The sequence below is a fragment of the Ictidomys tridecemlineatus genome, chromosome 6 (genome assembly GCF_052094955.1).
Source record: "Ictidomys tridecemlineatus isolate mIctTri1 chromosome 6, mIctTri1.hap1, whole genome shotgun sequence".
Taxonomy (NCBI): domain Eukaryota; kingdom Metazoa; phylum Chordata; class Mammalia; order Rodentia; family Sciuridae; genus Ictidomys; species Ictidomys tridecemlineatus.
In genome coordinates this window covers 27,483,530-27,501,120 of record NC_135482.1, presented here as the reverse complement: position 1 = coordinate 27,501,120, position 17,591 = coordinate 27,483,530, and the positions used below count along the sequence as shown (strand labels likewise).

At 33.2% G+C, this 17,591-nt stretch overlaps 1 long non-coding RNA gene across 1 annotated transcript in view; it reads left to right on the top strand.

The window, feature by feature from the left end:
- Nucleotides 1–15,774, top strand: part of LOC120888144 (uncharacterized) — a 113,230-nt gene extending 97,456 nt beyond the window's left edge. Inside the window, exon 3 of the long non-coding RNA XR_005731638.2 lies at nt 14,993–15,774. This is a non-coding gene — a long non-coding RNA (uncharacterized LOC120888144). The remainder of the gene's footprint in view (nt 1–14,992) is intronic.
- The last annotated feature ends 1,817 nt before the right edge of the window (nt 15,775–17,591 follow it).

The following is a 17,591-nucleotide window of genomic DNA, read 5'->3' as shown; positions in this document are numbered from 1 at the left end:
TGCAAAGTAAAAAAAAATCAGAATAATTTTGAAAGTGAAAGTTGAAAAAAATTTCCACTAGGAAGTAAAGGAGAATGAGTCTGAAAGATGGCCAGAAGACACTTTCCTACTCATTCCCTTCTTCCTGATTTGTAAATGTAGGCTATGTATATATAAGAAAAGTGCAGATTTCTGTTTATTGTATTGTTTCAAATTCAATAGAACATAGGAATGCATTCCCAATCTTCTACTCCAACAGCCTCCATATATACTGTCAATTGTTTTGTATTTCTACATTCTTATATTCCAAAATATCAATGCAAAGAATAAAGTCCTCAGGAATAAGAGGAATAACTCTCACATTGCATCTCAAGAGATGTTGCACAAGTCCAGTGGATGGAATGATTAAGTCCCTTCAAAATGGTGAGATTCTAATGTCCAATGTAATGATATTGGGGCCTTTGGGAGGTAATTAGTTTATGAGGGTGAGTTCTTCCTAAGTGGGATTCATGCTTTTATGGAAGGGACCCCAGAGAGATAAACTTTCTCTTGCTGCCATGTGGGGTGAGTATGGATGACAATGCAGGACACTAAACATGTGATGAGGACCACAACCAAGTCAAGATGGCACCTGGCACTTTGCCAGTAGGAGTGGTTTGAGAAGCTAATACCAGGGAGCCATTAAGATAGAGATTCCTTAATGACTGACTGCTGTGTCTAGATTATGTCAATTAAGTTAAGCTGTGTATAATTAAGATCATGAGGATTCCTTACTGGTTGACTGCTATATCTAGTTTATGTTAATTAAGATAAGCTGTGTGGAATGTACATATACTCCTCCTGTCCTACAATAAACGGCTCCCACTCCTGCAGTATCAATCTACACAAGTTGCTCATCACCCCCCTGGTTAGTTTGCTGCAGCCAGACTGCAGCAGATGGTGGGAGCCCTGGGACACTCGGGGGTAAGTGAGGAAAAGCTGCCCGTCCCTAGAACCAAGAGCAGTTAGGGCATACATTGATAAAAGACCAGGAACTCTAGTCAGAAAGAGGAAAAATTTTCAGAGGAGGAAGGATTATCAAGAAAGAAATTGCAACAAAGGGCTATTAATAGATAGAATAGGAGCAAATCTGCTCATCCCTAGATAGGGCGAGAGGAAAAATGGCCATTTTGAGAAAATGGAGAGGATTGATACAGTATGTTTGTGTCCTGCTGTATCAACCTTCACAAGTTCCTCTCCCCCCAGTTAGTTTGCCCAGCCAGACTTTGGCAAACAAGGAGATTGGTGGGACTTTCACTCAACTCCACAAGGAACAGCTGAAGAAGCAGGTCTTATTACCTCCCAATTGCAGTGTATCTGGTAATTTGTTTTTAAATGAAATGTTCGTCTATCTGAGCTGTTTATATAGGAATTAAGGCTATGCAGTAAAGTTTCTTATATTCAGCAGTTTGTGCTTAATTTTTGGGATTGTTCCCTTCCTGCTTTCTGCTAAGTCTTTCCTCTGACACTGGGAGATCAATTCAAATGGTCAGGGTTGAGTAAAAGCCATGCAATCTTAATTCTGGCCATCCCTGAATTGGGATTTTTTTTTTATTAAGCATAAATCAAAAGTAAATGAAGACAGGGCTTACAAAATATTTTTTCTTCTAAAAGAAAAAATATATAAAAAATGAAATTATCTTGATGATAACAGGCCTATCTTCACAAATTGTTTAGTATATAAGCAGCAGATATTATTTTAAAAATAAACTGGCAGTGGTATTAGAATGCAGCGTCAGCTGATGTATCTAGAAATTATTATGAAATAATTTAAACAGGGTAGAGGATTTTTTCCTCATGCAACAGTTCAGCCATTTGTGGGACAGTCAGTGCTGCTCCATGGGTTATTTAAGAATCTGGTTCCAGCCATCGTCTTGCTCTGCTGTCTTTTCCCTTGACTCATGGTTGGATCCCACTATCATGCTCATACTGAGGGATGCAGGAAGATAGGGCAGGAACAATGAAATAATATTTGAGAAATCATGCAGAAGTAGAAACTTCTTCTAATATCCTTTACTGGAGTTAAATTGCATGTTTACATCAAGGGCAATATAATTTCTACCTGTACAGCCAAGTGCTAAGAGAGAAAATAAGAACATTTTTTTTTTGATGAGCCAATCCAAAGATCATACTTTCAGGATTGAGACAATATAAAATCTGGGAAATTTGTATAGAAATTACAGAAACAAATCAAGCAAGACTAAGATCTTAATGAAAGTGGAGATGCTGAAGTAAGAAATGAGTACAAGTTAACCCAAAGAACAAAATTAACACGGGAAATTTCAATCACTGAGACAAAAGATATAATTAGACAAGAAATGACAACAAAAATGATAATAAATTAAGATCTAGAAAATGATGGGGAATGAAGACAAAAAGAAATCAGGATTAACATAAAATGTATAGAGGTTCTCTAAGGGGAATAATAAATTTTTGAAAATCTGAAAAATTTACTAATCCTAAAACTAGAACAAATGTAAAGCTTATAATAATGTGGTAAAATTAGTTTAAAAAAAGACAAAATGGGAAAGAAAAATATAAGCATTCTGAAAAAAAATCTTACAAGAAATCATTGACAATTGAAAAAAATCTGTTAATTTCCATATCATATTTCAGAAGATTTTTTTTCCAGAACAAGTTGCAGTTCACATACATAAAAGCCTATAAAATATATACAAGTAAACTTCCTGAAAATAATTTCTTGAAGTTGAACCTATAGCAAAACTGAATAAAGTATGTATGAATGTTTAAAAACCTCTTTCAACTTTCTTTTAAACCTTCTCTAATAATGAACTCTTTTTTCATTTGTTTAGTTTCCATTTTTTAAATTTTTCTGCACATTCCAACTGCCTTTAGTAAACTAATGCTATTAATTTTTGTTGCTGCATAACTATATCACTACAAATTTAGCAGCTTAAATAAAATACACATCTATTAATTTGCAGTATGTGTGAGCCAAGAGTCTTGACATAGCTTGGCTGGATCATCTACTTATGCTTCTCAGAAAGCTACAAGTATCTAGGATTCTTGTCCCATCCTAGGCTAGACTGGAGAAGGATCCGCTTCCAAGCACAGGTGTTCTTGGCAGTGGTGAATTCCTTGTAGACTGTTAAACTGAGAGACTCTGCTCCTTACAGGCTCTTGTTGGCTACCATTTGTTTCTTGCCACATAGTCACATGTTAGAAGAATGTCTCCAGCAGGATGTTCCAGCTTCATGTAATGTTATCACAGAAGTAACAGCCCTTCACTACTGATTGAATACCCTTGATTGAATGTAAGTCACAAGTCTGGCCCACTGTCAAGGGGAGTGGGGATTACACAGTTGTGGGTACAAGAAGGTTGGTATTCTTTGGGGCTCTTTGCATTGAGTCTACTGAATTCTCTAGAATTTAATTGACCTTATCAACAAATCTATCAGCTAAAACTTGAGGTAGATTTATTTTTTCAAAAGATCTTTCTCTAGAAACTCTTTTGTGTTTTATCTTGCATGTTGAGTTGTTTCTTTCCTTGAATCTAGTTTTTTTTTTCATTTTTAGCTTTCAGTGTTAAAATACAAATAAACAAGGATTTTTACACATTGTAGTGATGTAAATCTTTCAGGAGAGTATTCTGACAAATATATTAAAAAATTTTTTAAGATATTTTTATCATTTGTTCTTTTTTGGAAGCTCTTCATAAGGAAACAATTAGAGATTTAGATTAACATTATTTACCTTGGTATTATATTATAGTAGTCAAAATTTGAAAATAGATGTACTTCTGAGTTAGAGAAAACTTATTTAACAACTAATGAAATAAGTATGTAAACACACATAACAACTAATGAAGTAGGTATGTAACACACATTCATCCACTAATTCTTTTATTTTCCAAAGAATACTATTCATTGAAAAAAAAAGAAATCAACAACATATATATAGAAATCTATATTATGTTTAAATATTCATGGAAAGAATAGGAAGGAAATCAGGAAGAAGTTAATCAAGATTAATCACTAGGTAGCTGATTAGGCATAGAATTAACTTTGTTGTTTTCTGTCTATAAACTTCTCAAACCCTATTGAAAGGGAATGATCACAAAGGAGAGATTAAATTGAGGCACCAAGGAGGGAAAGCTAAATACCACACTCCTAAATCTAGCAAAGTTGTTCTCTGTGTGGGAGGAATGTTCTCCACAGAGAACACTCCTAGAGTCTTTTCTGAGTGTCCCTATCCCACCCTGGAGGACTGTTTGCAGCTTCTGGTGGGTATAGGTTGAGGATGCTGCTAAACTTCCTGTAACACAGAGAAAAGGATCATACTCTCCCCTTTTCAGCAAAATCATGTTTCAAGACATCGAAGTGCTTCCATTGAAAACTTGCCCAGGAATGTGAAGGAGTATGGATAGAATGTTTGTTCCAGGTGATCTGTATGTTTTATACTCCAAAACATGAGAGAGAATTACATTTTAATGTAAAGATGACATTTTAATGACCCTTCAGTGGAGATAGAGTAATCTCAGTACTGCTCAAGCCACCATATAGATAGACACAATGTGTTGGGAGAAGCTGTGGCTGCACATTTCACATTTCACCTCTGCTCCAGGATGTATTCCCCATTGACAGAACAAGCATCTAGATCCTTGAACAATTTAGGAAAGAGGAAAGCCTCAACGTGGAAATACTGAACATTCTGCAAATCATGAAGCAGAACTTTTCAAATAATTAACTGAAAAAGTCAAATAAGTGAAGCCATTGACTATCAGGTAATAACTTACACGTTATATTCAAATATATGAAAGAAATAATCATGCTCTTTTGGAATAATACAATGTCTCTGTTAATTAACATCATTAAATGTTAGATAAAATTTTGCATTATTAGTCATAAAACAGCTAAAAATAAACATATGTCTAGGAAAGTTCCTACCACATAGTGAGTGCTCTTTAAATAATTTGTGAATTAGAAATGAAAGAGAGAAGGGAAGGAGGGAGAGAGGGAAGGAGAAAAAGAGTACACACAGGCTGAAAGAAGCAAGAATAAAAAAGCCAAATACATTGAAGTTTAGCTAAAAAGCAGTCAGGCTGAAAATATAGGAATTAACTCTATAGTCAGAGTTAGATTGAAATCCAAGGTCAGCTGGAACCTGGAGATGCCTTTTTCCTGTGCTGTTCTTTATCTGTTCTATTTATCAGAACTTTGGACTCTATTTCTACTTTGCTTTTTTTCTGTCCTACTCCTACTTTAAGTACTTCTGACCTTGGCATATTAACCTGATTCTGGCTTTTTTTATTTTTTTAGTACCTAAAAAACCTGTGATCATGGGACTTTTCTTTACCTATAATCCAATACTTTATTAGCTGTTTTAACAAAAAAAATTATAATATCTTTAGTTTAAAATGTCTAACTATCTTAATTGATTTTTTTAAATGAGCAATTCTGCAGGATTAGACAGTAATAGAAACTACTAATGGTTTTATTTTAAGGTCTGAGCTGCAAAAGGGATGATTTAAAACAATTATTTTGACATAAGTCCATGCCAGTTGAAAATACTTGTTGGCTGAACTAGTAAATTGACTCAAAAAGTTGATTCATTGGGCTGGGTGTTGTTGAAGCACACCTGTAATCCCAGCGATTAGTGAGGCTGAGACAGGAGGATCACAAGTTCAAAGCCAGAATCAGCAACTGGGAGGTGCTAAGCAACTCAATGAGGTCCTATCTCTAAATAAAATACAAAATAGGGCTGGGGATATTGCCCAGTGGTCAAAGGCACCTGAGTTCAATCCCCCGGTACCCAAAACAAAACAAAAGGGTGATTTGTTGGAAGGGAAAAACAAATTTATTATAGAATTCTCAGAGTTTAATATTGATGAAATTTTACTACATTATTATCTAATTTTACAACATTAAGGGTCTCAATCTCACCCAAAACATGTTCTATTATTGTGAAAGAGTGTTAATTATTTTAACATAATACTTGAGAAAATGCAAGGATAAAATAGATTATGAACATTAGATAGTCTTTTATAACCTTGCAGTCATTATCATACCTTTTCCTTTTTGTTGTCTTCAAAAAAACAAACCTTCTTACATTAAAGAATGAAAATACTTTCTTAAATGCATAGTTTTATACAAAATTCTGGCATTAAGACCTGTCTTCAGGTAGATGATGATAAAGATAGAGACAGATATAAAGATATAAAGAGATAGGGTTGCTGCATTGAAAATAGTAGGTATTCTATAATTAGTTTCTTTTTTAAAATTAATGTTGCCTTTAATAAATAAAATCTATGGATACATGAAACCATAAAGTGGGGTCAATAAATCCTTTTTACCAGATTTGCCTTGTGTTTGAAGAAGCATCTTTAGATTGTTTCTTGTCCCTCAGGAGCCTCTTCTGAGCCAAATTTACCTCCATGTTCATCTCCCAGTTCCTGTTGTTTGGTGACTCCCTCTTCACACCAAATGATACCTATTTTATGATCCACTCTCTCATAGCCCTTAATCCCATATCAGTGATTCTAACAAAGGAAAAATAAGGAAAAAAAACAATGATTACATTTATAGTTAGAAGACAGCATACTTAACACTCTTTTAGTAAATGCCAGTTTAATATTTCTGATCTCATCTGTAGATTTTTCATACAACAAAAACCCAGTAGAGACATCCCAGGACCCTAATTTTCTTTATTTATATCCTCCACTAGGTAGTGGTCATTTCCCTTTTCATTTTATTATTGGTGGTTCATAACTTCTAAGCATGTCTTAGGGATAACATCTTTAAGGTTTTTGATCAAACTATTCATGTCAATTCTACTATAATGACTATTGTTTTCTTTTCTGCACTCGCATTCTGGGTTGGGTCAGTTTCTAAGGTTGTGGGTAACACAGATCTAATTAAGTTTTGGAGTATATTATGAAGGTTAAGGTTTACCATTTTGAATAGGTATTTGCAAGAGGGTCAATTGACCATGTGAATTATGAACGACTTTGTATTATAACCATATAAATTCTATTCTCTCTCTTCCATTACCTCTCCTATTTATCTTTCAGTCTACCAAAGGCACATCATCTTGATGACTGTAGCCTCATAATAAGCCTTGAAAGCAAATACACCTCCCACCATTTATGTTTTTAAAAGTCTATTTAGATCTTTTATCTCCTTTGATTTCCATTCAAGTTTTAGAAAGAGCTTCTAAATTTCCAAAAACTGCTTGGAATTTGATTAGGCTTATGATCTTTCAACAGAGACTTGATTTAATCCCTTCAAGCTAAAGAAGTGCTTTCAGTTCTTTCTATGAAAGAACTACCCAGTTACATAACACCAAGGAGAGCATGGGCTTTCAATTAACTGAAATCACATGGGCTTTCAATTGACTGAAACAATAAATATAGCCAGTTTTTGTGTAAGGTTAAGATTGAGTATAGATCTGATTTATTTATAATCAATCAATGTTTTATTGGAAGATGCTTTCAGCAAGGTAGCACTTTGCAAGCTTACTGTAGCAGGATTGTTGAAAAAGATCCTTATCATGGAAATGCTGCTATTAAAATAATACGGCCCCACAATAGCATTGATAATGGGACTGGCAAGTTGAAAAACTACATTAAAATGAATGAAAGCTTTGGTGATACTATAAGCCAAGTCTACCACTAAGGAGAAGTATCTTGAACAACTTTTTAGCATAAATATTGATTAAAATATTCTTGAATTTTTGCCCTCGTCTTCTTGTAGTAACAGTGCCTGAAACAGAGCAAATGTGAAAACAGAAAAACTTTTTGCAATTATGGCTCAATTTTTAAATAATAGGAGAATTATGAAAATTTTAGAGTTTATTTTATAATCATTAGACTGTTTTGGGTAATCACAATTACATTAATTCTTAGTTATGTACCTTTGTGATAATTCCAATAGGATCAGATAATTATATTTTTTGCCTTTAATCAAATGTCCAAGTACTTGTTCCAATAATATGAGAGTAATATTATGACATTTTAATAATATAATAAAATAACAGAGTCAGAAGTGTATTGAGCTAGTGGGAGAGGGGAGTAGTGGTTATAATTAGCTATGACATGTATTAAAAATATAATTAGATAAGAGGAATGAGTTCTAGTGTTCTATAGCATGATAGGGTGACTACAATTTACAACACCTTTAATATAATTTATGAAATATTAGAATAGAGTTGACCAAATTTTCAACCATGAAGAAATGGTAAGGAGATGGAAATGCTAATTACCCTGACTTGGTCATTCATTGTACATGGTATGCATGTATTGAATAAACACACTTTACTACACAAGTGTGCCAATTAAAAAAGAAAAAAGAATAAATTTGCACTAAAAGATACAGACATGAATATTCAGTATCAGCATTATTTGATCACAAATGATAATAACCCAAATGTTTGTCAAGAATCTAAGGATAAATATGCTGTACTTTTTCTCCAAGATAATACAGCATAAAAAATGAACATACTATAGCTTCATAAAAAATTCAAACCAGGTATATTAGAGTAATAAATCATTATAAAATAAGTGATCAAAAGTGAGATGTTAGAAATTTTAATGTTTAAAATTGTCATCAATTATTTGTTGACAAAAGAGATTTTCAGAGTAAAAAATTTTAAGGTTTACATGTAAGTTTTATCTCCTGAGAAAATATACTGTGACATAAAATTAGAGAATGGTATGGAATTTGCCTGTATTCTAGACATCATTAAATTGCATTTGAAGTTATTAACTAGACTCTGGTATGAATAAATATATCTTAATCAGGGACCCTCTTCTCTTTATCTAATAAGGCAGTTCTATTTATGAAAGACAACGTTATGGTTTAAAGGAGGTATTCCTCAAAAGCTAACATGTAAGAGAATGCAAAAAAGTTTAGAGGTGGAATGATTGGGTTATGGGGCCTTAACCTAATCAGTGGGTTGGTCCTCTGATAAAAATTAACTGAGTGGTAACTGAAGTCAGGTAGGATATGGCTGGAAGAGGCAAGTCACCAGAAGCAAGCCTTTGGGATTTATATTTTATCTCTGGTGAGTAGAGCTCCCTCTGATCCCCAGTTAGCATGTCCTGAACTGCTTTTGTCTACTACACCCCCCACTATAATGTTCTTTCTTGCTTTGTGCAGAGAGTAATGGAATCAGCCATCTATGGACTGACACCTCTGAAACCATGAATGCAAAGTCAATTTTTTTCCTCTAAAATTGGTTTTGTCAGATCTTTTCATAACAGTGGTGAAAAAACTGACTAAAGTGTTCAATATCCAATATTGGACTTTGATTGGTGTAATGACATGCTATATAAGAACTTTGGTGATTCAATAGTGAAAATCACACAGACTTATAAGTGATTGAGTAATGTTTGCCTGTACCATAGATTGTTACCTCAAGTGCATCATTTTTTCTTTTGCTATCAGTAATTACATTACTGACTCATCCAAGTATAATGAACTTACATCAACATGGATGCCACTGCTGCTGAGGGTGCTGTTGGCAGAGAATTATGTTTTTAGATTCAAATGTTAAATTACTATTAGAACATGGGATATTAATATAAAACTTACAGATCTGTCCTTCATTTTATAATGTTAAATTAATGTCCCAGAATATGTACCATTTCTCTGTTGCATTAGAATTCTACATTATTCTATTTTTGATTTTTAGACAAGTGCTCAATACTGGATTGTTTGAAATGCATCATCTTTTCATCTAGAGCAATAATGCCCTCAGGAGTTACTGAGCTGTGAAGGGTTATTTTCTCCAGTACCTTGTGATTCCCAGCTGTTTTCCAGCTAGTCATAACTTTGATATTGTTTCTTTCACTTCTCAGCAAAACCATATTGATGAGTCTTAAACCTTTCTCTCATGGCTGCAAATGATCTTTGACTTTTCTACTAAGAATTTGAGGTTACTGAAGAAAACAGAAACAAACATTTAGTGAACCTAAAATATCAATCAATTTAATTGTCAGTGGTTATATTCTTTACTCACAAACTTTTGTACAAATTTAAATTTGAGGTAAACACATGTTACCATTTTCATTCACTTCCTTCTTTGCGTTAACATTCTAGATGTTCAAAGTTGTCAAGACCCTGGTAACCAAATAATAACTCACTATTTAGTTTTATCAATGTAGACATTTGTTCAGAGGGTGAAACCATGGGAAACTGAATTCCATTACAGAAATTTAAATTGCTATTTAAAAATGTTTCTCTTTTGTGTTCAGTACTCACTTTGTTTAGTGCCACAGTGTGTTGATTTTAACCAAACACAGTGGCATTCAAAGTAAACTTCCAAGTCAAGACTTGAAAGCCTCCACAGGATCAGACATAACACAAGGTGAGTGGATAAAATGATAAAAGCAAAGTGTATCAGAATAAAAACCACATTAGTTTCACATTTTCTAACCCTGCAGTCTTTTATAGAAAGTTAAGTGTTCTAAAAGATACTTAAAAATAAAGAACTCTTCTAGGAATATAAATAACTACATAGGGAACTTTTAAAATCCATAAAACAGAACTGAACTTAAACTAAAAAATAACTTCCTATTTTAAGATTTTATACCATAGGATGAAAGGGAAATAATAAATTTATTTTATTATTTATGGAGAGAATAATTTCCTTAGGATCTGCCCCCTACCATGCTATACAAAGTTTGGGGATTTGAATTGACTTCTTCATAATTCTACCCTCAGGGCTTAGAAAATGATTGGCATGTAGTAGGTTTTTAATAAGTATGTTTTTAACAAATGAGTGAATAAATAATCGACTAGATATTGAAGCAATTGGCTCCTGTGATAGCCTGAATATGATTCTGATGGATATATATTTCTTAAACCAGCTTTCTGATCACGTGAAGATGAGTCAAACTTCTTAAACTGTCATTTAAATATCCATGGACCTCTTCTGTGTTTTTTAGGCTTATGCCTTTAGGTGCCTCATCTTTTCCTGTATATCTGGAAAACTAAGTCAATAGGAGTGCCTACTTAATTCTGAATAAAAATCTTAATTCATATAAAACATTTTGAAGAGTGCTTGGCTAATATGTTCCTTATAAATATAAAACATCATTTATTAGTTCATCATGTACATGAGTTAAAAATCAAAATTACATAATTTATAAGTGACTTCAAAATAGGGATCTTATAACCAAGAACACATAATAAATTCATTATATATTTTTATTTATTTACTAGTAAAGTAGTAAGTGTCTGGAAATAATAATCAATACTGATGATGACTTTGAGTTGTGAAATTACAATTTGTAATGACTTGGAAAATTGTAAAGATTTGCTCAAGGCTAGGAAATGATGGTTTGGTTCACACATTAAATAAAATGTTTTTGGATTTTTCAATAAATGTGTACTGGTTGTATCTCACATCATAGCACACACCCAAGGGGAAACTGGAAAATATACATTGAGTTTTTTTTGTTGTTGTTGTTTATTTGTTTGTTTGGTTGGTTGGTTGGTTTGTTTAGTGCTGGTGGGGATTGAACCCAAGCCCTTATGCATGTGAGGCAAGACTCTATCAACTGAGCTATATCCCTAGCCCTATATTAAGCTCTTTGCTGTGTGCCAAGTTATGTGCCTTGGTGTGCAGTTGTGACTACCTATAGGAAGAGAAGCTTATTTAAAATTTACACAAGGGTGCCATGTTGGCCAGCAACAGCCTTCTGAACCCACAATCTAAAGTATGTATAGTTAGCCACAAATTAACTATTCATACTACTGATAATATGAATGTGAAACATTATTAATATTTATTTCTTATATTTTTATCTTAAATAATATATCTGAATATAAATAGGAACTCAAATTTTCCTCCAATGTCTCAAAGATTTCCCTTAATGCATTATTTTAGAGAGTACTCATTTAAAGATTAATTAAAAAAACATTAAATCAAATCAATTAATTAATTAATTATAAGCTCCACACAATCACATTCTAGTCACTGTGTTATTCTTTAAGGATACATGGATAAGCAGAATAAAGTTGCCTTGGCTCCTCCATATACAATCTCACAGTCTAGGGATTTTGCAGGTAAATACAAGCATATTAACTGGAACTCAGGAAATAGATGCAGATACAGAATATAAATATCCATCTAAACCCGGGATAATGGGGTAGTTCAGAAGACTGTATGTGAAGAGGTACAACTTAGTTTCTAGTCTAACTCCAAAATTTTTAACAATTAACCATTGTTATCGGGTACCCAAGATAAAACAAAAATGAAACTGTAATTATGCCCAGAGTAAACACATAGGTGAAATTTACAGTAGGCTGAATGTAGAACCCAAGGAAACTCCAATTTTCAGAAACAGACAGCAAAAGCAAAATCTTAGAAGAGATAAGTAAAAGGACCAACCCAAAGAAAACCAGGAGAGATCTGTAGTGAAATTCTAAAGAAATAGAGAATTCAAGGAAGTGCAATAAGTTATAGGCAAAAATAGTTAAAAACATTGGGTGTGATAATTAAAAGACTATTAGAGTTCTACTTGGTTGGATGTTTTTGATACCTACATCAGTGTGCGACTTTGCATTTTTCTGAACCACTCTAAGTTATGATGAAGAAGACCTAAATTTTAGGCACCAAATGAAAGATCAGTTAGGACCTCTACTCTTTACTTACCTTCTTCATAACATTTTCTATAACATACTGCTAGCATGAAACTTAATTACATTATCCAAGAGTGACCAGTTTATACATTTTCCATGATTCTGGTACTGCAGTTTTTTTTTTTTTCTGTTCTCAGCTTTTCTAGTACTATTTTCTGTTATGCAAAATACATTGCAATACTGTTTATCTGTTACCAAATCAATTGCAGCTATCATTATTTATAGACTATATTTTAAACTTGAAGATACTTAAGGGAGAATTGTAGAACCCAATCATATTGGTTATAAGTCTCTTAAAAAATAGGTAATCTATGCCCCATTTTGTTCTTAAATGATGTTTAGCAAATTACTACAGTTGTGATGCCACTGAAACCATGTTAAAGATGCCCCCTTATATAATTGCCTTGAAATGTCTTATTTCAGCAGCTGATTGTTCTGTCTGTGGTTGAATTCTATGAATTTTATGAGGAGTTTCAAAGATATTCCTGTTATTCAGTATAGAATGAGGAAGTGATCTAAGAAAGTAAATTGGTGTGGGGAGGTGCTTTTTTAATCAAATCAAGCATAAACTTTTACATTTTTTTGTCAGAAATGAAAGCTTTGGCCATTACTTTATAAACTGTCTTCTGTGTTCATTTGCTTTGAAATGATTTGTTTGTTCATTAGTCGTCCTGAATGAAACCAAGCAATGCCCTCGATTCCTTTGATTTTCTTTTACTTCTCTGTAGCAGTGTGTCCAAAGTCTGTTACATTTTATTTATTTATAGAAATACTGACATTTTGATGGTGAGAATGCAGGGAAAGAAAATGATGAGCCATTATCACATTGGTGAATTAGTCAATTGACTGAGAAATAAAGGATTCTATATCATGTCATTCTTTATTTGATTCTTTTGGCATTTCAGATATTCATTATAAACTAGAAAGAATATCTATTTGCAGAATATCTTTATAATACTATAGAGCTACTTAATCTTAATAAGCATTATTCATACAATTTTCTCTAGCAACTAGTTGGGTTTTATTTTAATTATACCCTGGCTAGTCTTCATGCTATTGAATTTAAAGACAAGCCAGTATTTTATCCATTAAGATATAAAAAAATGATAATTTAATACCAGGTAATTGATTTGTATGATTCATATTATAAAATTATTGTTGATGGAAACACAATGAGGTTATTTTAAACCCTTTTTCAACAAAATCACATTCATTCAGTGAAAGTCAAGGTAAAGGACATTTATATTCATTGTTTAAATTCATCAACTAAAATATTTAATGTGAAAGTACAAGTCTCAAGACTGTAGATTAGAATAGTAACAAAAGCCCTACCACTTAGTAATAAAAAAAAGTCATCTGATTTATTTTAAAACTAGTTTACTTTAAAAAATGTAGCAATTTATCAACTGATTCATGATGCTGCAAGATATATGATTACTTTAAAAAAGTAACAAGTGTTATCTGTCTATTATATATATATATATATATATATATATATATATATATACACACACACACATTTTTGTAGTGCTGGGGATGCAACTGAAGATACCATGCATGCTAAGCATGCCCTGTATAATTTAGCTATGTCCTCAGCTGCTTTCCATATTTTATAAAATACAGATGCAGATGGAACACAGTACAAATTTCTTACACTTTCTTAAAACCATTCTGCATAATGGTTTAAAAATCCCCGTAACATCTTGCTGAGAGCCAAACTTAAAGAGTAAACTTTAAGTATGAGAAGGACATTTAAGATGGAGATAAGTAAGCATTCTGCATGATCTCAGTACCAAACCATCAGTTCTCAGTTGCATTACAACTCTTCATCCTTTCTTGCCAGGTGACATAGGAACTTTACCTCAAAACATTTATTAGGTGACTGCTCTATTCAAGACACTGCTAGGTTCTGCATGTATTCTATGTGATTAAATATTAACACATACTTTGAAGTATGTTTTACTGCTATAATTTTACAGATAAATGTCATTCATGAAAAATCACTCAGCTGGTAAGTGATAGAGTCAAGATTTAGACTCAGATCTTTAAGACTTGCATCCCCTGTTCTCAAACACAGCTTTGTTATGACCCACAAGTTTTATATGTAAGTTTTCTCATTTTTAAAATGAAGACATGATTTTTACTCTATGTATGCACAGAGTTTTTGTCATAGTTATTTCTGGATGGGTAAAAATTTATTATTTTTGCTCCCACTCCATCCCCAATGGTACTTGCCTGGTCATGGTACCTACTTCAATGTCTTATCAACATATGTGACAATAATGCCAATGTATGAACAAAAGCTTTAATGCAAATTGATTTGATCAGCTTGGCATGCCTTGTGCTTCTCTCCTCTGCTGCAATAATAGAACATTCCAGATAGAAGTTGTTTCTGTGACCTGAATAACAGAATGAAATGTCAAGTGGAGCTGAACTTCATTCAACCCAGGGACCTACAGCAACCACAGACAAGCTGCAGACCTTCATACAAGATGAGGATGAGTAGATCCTTGCTTTTAAGCCACTTTCATTTAATGGATTGTTTGTTAGCTCAGCAAAAACTAATACAAATTGATATCAAGGATCTAATGTTTTAATAGATATTGATGTATGAGTAAATGCTTGAATCATTCTCCCCTTGAGAAAGTATCTACACAGTTAGAAGAGTTAGGGGTTTAATGAGTGAGGAAATATTGTCTTTTGTTAGTATAGCTGGGAGAAAATAATTTTCCTAAGTCAATACTGAGTCAAATCTTCACCATCTTCAGTATCCATATATTTTTTCATGAATAATATATGTGCACAGAGAATTCTCAGAGGTTTTCAAATAAAATTATTGCTGCATTTGAAAGGATCTATTACATCCTGATGTGAAACTTACAAAATGATGTAGTTTAAAGATAATCTTTGAAAGTTATTATCCTTGGAATTGGAAAAGGTTTTATTAGTTTATGATAAGATTTGGTTGCAATTTATTAATTAAAGAGTTTATTGGAAAATCTCATATCAGACTGTTGAAACACTTTTGAGTGTTATTAAATGTCTAATTGTACTACAGTTTTCATCCATGAACTTTCAGTACTTGTGAAGGCAAAACATGTTTTGTTTTATTTTTCATATTCCCTAGGCTTATCACAAAAACTTATTCAGAGAAAACATAGAATAAATTATAGAAAGGGGTATTATCACTACCCAGAATTCCTAGATTAAAGAAAGTATTGGAGATCATTGTCCAGTTGTGTCTTTGTGTCTGTTTAATTGCCTAATTATAATAACTTGACATTTACAAGACAGTCAATATGCTTCTTCTCCTTAGGTCTTCAGATCTTTTCAAGCTGTATCTACCTCAGATTCACATAAAATTACACAGATTTGTTGCCCAATATCACACAAAGCAAGATTTATCAACTTCTTACTCCATAGCTCATGTTCTTTCTTCTCAGTTAAGCAGATTAGAAAGTCAATATTAAAGTAGAAAAGAAAGTCAGAAAAATACAACATCACCTGTCATGTGACACTTTTCATTATCATGAAAAATCAGAAATTTATGATTTGAACATATAGCAATGGATTAATTGTAATTTTGTAAACGTGGGGCCAAAATTTTTGTTACAGATTTTATTTCAGAAAATCTATTTTCCAGGAATTCCAGAAAATCTCAAAGTAAATATCAATGATATTTGTGTAAGCTTTACAAGTGTTAGAAAATTCAGGTGTAAAATAAACCTAAGAGAATAACAAATATACTAAAGTATTTCACATCAGAGTATTCAGTTAGGAAGAACAAAATCCTGTTAAGTACACATAAACTCTTAAAAAAATTACATAATTTTGTATATCTTACATCCAAAGTATATTAATGCCCTGAAGACATGCCAAAGTATGGTAATGCCACTAGTTGAAATAGTTCTAGAAGTGGGTCCTGCCCACATGATCACTCTGTTGACATGTTTTTGCTTGACCTTTTTAGCTTCCCATGGCAGATGTCCCATGTTGTCGCCATCTCTTAATCACTGGGGAACTCCATTGATGCTTCTCTCTCCTTCTCCCAGCTTCTTATACTTTGTCCTCTCCGGGGGGCTCCCTGCAGGGATTCTGACCCTTGCACACTTTGTCTGGCCTTCCAAGTCTTCCTTTAAAATCTTGGTGGAAGTCTCCATGACCCCTTAACTCCAGCATCTTGCAATCCTGTAGGACCATTACCATGTGAACCACTGCAAAGTCTGCTGTCAGCTCAAACAGTGGCCAAAATTCCTGGAACCATGACTGCAGTGGCCTCTAAATGCCTGTGTGGCCAAGCATTATAAAAAAATTTTTCTCACTGTCCTACCTATGTGGAAGCAGGATGACCCACGGTCTCTTCTCAAAGGTGATTTTATTTTTAGACCCTTGAGTCTGTTATGGGTGTGATCTTGCCAAATCCTGAGATGCCCTCAAGCCATCTTTCCTATTGTCTCTGTGTAAAGTACTTAGCATCTCTTTAGTGGCTATAATCTCTTAAACAATCATAACCTCCTTAGACCCAGTTTTACACACATTTTTTTTTTCTGGACAAATTATAATTTTTCCTTTCTACTTCTTTCTCTGAGTATCACAGAAATCTTGGTTGAAAGATATCAGCAATATCCATGCCACTGCCTGAATGGTGTTCTTCCTTGAAATTTTTTTCTACCAAACTAATCAGCCAAGCATACTTAAATTCAGCCTCCAAGAAATTCTGAGGACATGAGCAAAATTTAAACAACTTCTTTGCCAGAATGCAGTATGAATGACTCTAATTCAATTTTAAGGAGTCTTCCTTCTGCTCTGAAACCCCATGAGCCCAGTCTTCACAAACCACAGTCCTATTAGCATTCTGGTTTTCTGACACCCCACCAAAATGACCCAATATGTTCTGCTTACAACTTTCTAAGGCTTCTTCTGCCAGCATCTCAAAAGTTTCTAAACTCCTTCTGTAAACCAGTCTTA